Genomic DNA, 3,247 nt, shown 5'->3' with positions numbered 1-3,247 from the left:
GACAACGCAGCCATACATGCGAGCAAGTCTACGAAGGATTGGTTGGCAAAGTCAAAGATCCCCGTACTCGCGTGGCCAGCGATCTCTCCAGACCTTAACCCATTGGAAAATGTTTGGGGCATGATTGTACGCGATGTGTATGACAACGGAAAGCAGTACACAACGGTCGCAGAGCTGAGGGAAGCGATCAAATCAGCATGGAACAATGTCACCGCGAAAAGTCTCGAAAATCTGAATAAATCGATGGTAAAGCGGATGAAAATGGTATTCAAAAATAACGGAAATACTATTAATTACTAATTTTGTGAATAAAATCTTTTTATATGTACGTATTTTGTTGAATAAATTGAATTCTTTCGGAAAAATTGAATTTTTTTTTAGTGGCCCTAATAATTTGGGACACCGATTTTTTCGAAAAAATGCCCAAATAAATGAACGAATGGAATTGCGAGCTCTATATTTTAGGAAAAATCGTTAACTCGACTCATTTATTCACTCAAAAAATTTGGTGCAGTTTGTTCCAAGAGAAAAAAAATTATCCTTAAAAAATGCGGTGGCCCTATAAATATGGGACACACTGTATTTACTTTCGCTGTAATATTGTAGGGGGGAGGCTACCGTACGAAAAGGCTTCATCTTCGTTGCGGGCGAGGTCTGCTGGGTGGGTGCGGTGCGGCGGGGAAGGCGACTGAGCCTCATTGGAAACTGTAAAAGGATCCATTACTCGAAATTCTTTCAGTAGGCGGCAAACACTTACAAATTATAAACATTATTGGTTTAAAATTTCGATTTTAATTAAGTTTCAGAATTCTAATGAACCTTGGTTTTTAGTTCGCAACAGATTTTAAAAGGTTACAAAGTATTGAAAGTCATTTCAACTTTTCAAAAAGTTATCACGGATATCAAAGTCCTCAAAAATGCCCGCACACGATATTTCGAAGATTTCACATACATTTTAAACGATTTCAAAAGGTTGCACATAAATTTAGAAGATTTCAAATTATTTCGCCTAAATTTCCAAAACATTTCATAAAGATTCCAAGGAATTTAAAGATTTTAAACAGTTTTATACGATTTTTTTATTTAAGCGAATAAAAGTAAAATATCGCTGCCCTAAATAAATTCTAAATATTTATGTATGTCATATTCTAAAATTAATGAATGTGCACAGGAGTAGTGGGATCTTCAAGAGAGGTTTCTTTCAAAGCGTGTCCTAAGTATTCTCATTGTGGGTAAAAATATGAGAGCGTGAGATTCGAGATGCGAGCGCTCCACGACTTTTCAAGATACTTTAGCTTTTTTAGCTTAAAGATACTTTCAAGATACTTTAGCTTTTTTAGCTTATACTTTAGCTTGTTACCAATTCATCGATTTTTAAGCCAAAATATATCACTGTTCAATTAAAATGCAATGGCTGATATTTCCAGCAAAAAATATTTTAATTTGAAATAAGAAACAGTTAAGTTCAACTAAAAATGAAAAAATCTGCAAGAAACTATTTGCATCTTAAATCAAAACAGAGTTGTTAACTGAATAGTTGAATTTTCAAGAAATAATGGAATGGTGTCATTCTTAGTTAAAAATATAATTTTCGAATAAAAAAAAAACGAATTTCCCAAAAAATAGTAAAAGTTTTAACCTAGAAGATACATTTTGAACTAAAATTATGAATCTTAAAAAACATTTATTTTCAAAAGAACAGTTCAACATGCAGCCCAAAAGATAATATTTGAACCAAGAAGATTAATTTCAGAAGAGTGAAATAGTTTAAATTCCAACCAAACACATTACTTTTTAACTAAAATAGTTACAATAAACATATTTAAATACAATTAAAATTTGTACTTTCAATTGATTTTAATTTCTATTAATTTAATTCAAATTGAAAAATGATTTTAACTATAATGCAATAATAGTGTATAGTTTATTTTTTAACGAAATAAGTGCATATACAACAAAAAATATGAATTATAAGCAATGAAGGTAACTTTCAACCAAATTATTGAATTTACAAGATAAAAAAGATTTTCATTTTAAAGTTAAAGAAAGTTTAATTTAACTGAAATACTTGAATTTTCGATTAGAAAATATTAATTATCAACCAAACATGGAGTTTTTACATCTTCAGTTGAAAGTACTAAGTTTTAACAACAAAAAAACGATTAAAATTTATTAAAAATTTTAGGTTTTCAACAACAGGTGATACTTTACAACAATTAATTTCGTAACAAAATAGTTTAACTTTGATCTAAGTAGCTTATTTTGTAAAAAAAAAAGATCAAGTTTTAAAGAAATAGTTCAATTTTCCTTTAAGAATATTAATATTCTACCAAAAGCGCAATTTTATAACAAAATACATGTATTAAAAAAAAAATTGTCAAGGTAAAACAACTAATTATCTTTAAAATATTTGAATTTTTAACTCAGAAATACGATTTTTTAACAGAAAATGAAATTTTTTATGAAATAGTTAGATTTTCACTAGAATATTGTAAATTAGAACTTAATTGTGGAATTGTCAATGAAAAATCTACATTTTGAATATATATCTAACCATCAAATTGACTACGACTCTATGAATTCATATGCTTTGCTATGGCCGGATGGGTCTCGCTGTTACCTGTAAGAGGACTTAGTGGTAAAAACATACCAAAGATATTATAAACGTAGATGCGGTGCGGGCTTAGTTGCCCTCCATAAATATAGACGGCGCGTTCAGCGAAAAAAGTCACTTCACCTCTACCCACCGCTCCTCGTAGAAAGCACACACCGATATAGTTTGCCAAGGCCACTTGCAGCGCTGTAAGCAACTCTCGGAGCACCTTCGAAGCGCACTGATGGTAAACATAGCTTGGACAAGAACCATTTGGATTGAAAGTAAATTGCCAATTAAAACATTTTTACATTTGTAACTTTGCAAAACTTGGTTGTTTTAATAAATACCACAAATATAAGTCGATGAGTAATTTATATTACGGTTTCATATATTTTCCACTAATTCTAAAATTATTAATTATAATTTTTATTGCATATATTGTCTATATATAGTTCTTTAATATTATTTAGATTTTATTTTTATTTTTGTGGTCTGCAATTTCTACGGAGTTTTTTAGACTATTCGTCTAATCAAGTTCTCGTATGTATGTTCCAATTTCTTAATTATTATATATTCTAACGTTTTTATAAAAATATAATTATAATTCCAAGTGATAGGAAAATTGTTCTTTCGGGTTTTAGATGTTAAGAC

Source organism: Belonocnema kinseyi, chromosome 1 (genome assembly GCF_010883055.1).
Source record: "Belonocnema kinseyi isolate 2016_QV_RU_SX_M_011 chromosome 1, B_treatae_v1, whole genome shotgun sequence".
Lineage (NCBI taxonomy): Eukaryota > Metazoa > Arthropoda > Insecta > Hymenoptera > Cynipidae > Belonocnema > Belonocnema kinseyi.
The sequence above is the reverse complement of the archived record's forward strand: the minus strand, read 5'-3'. Positions refer to the sequence as shown.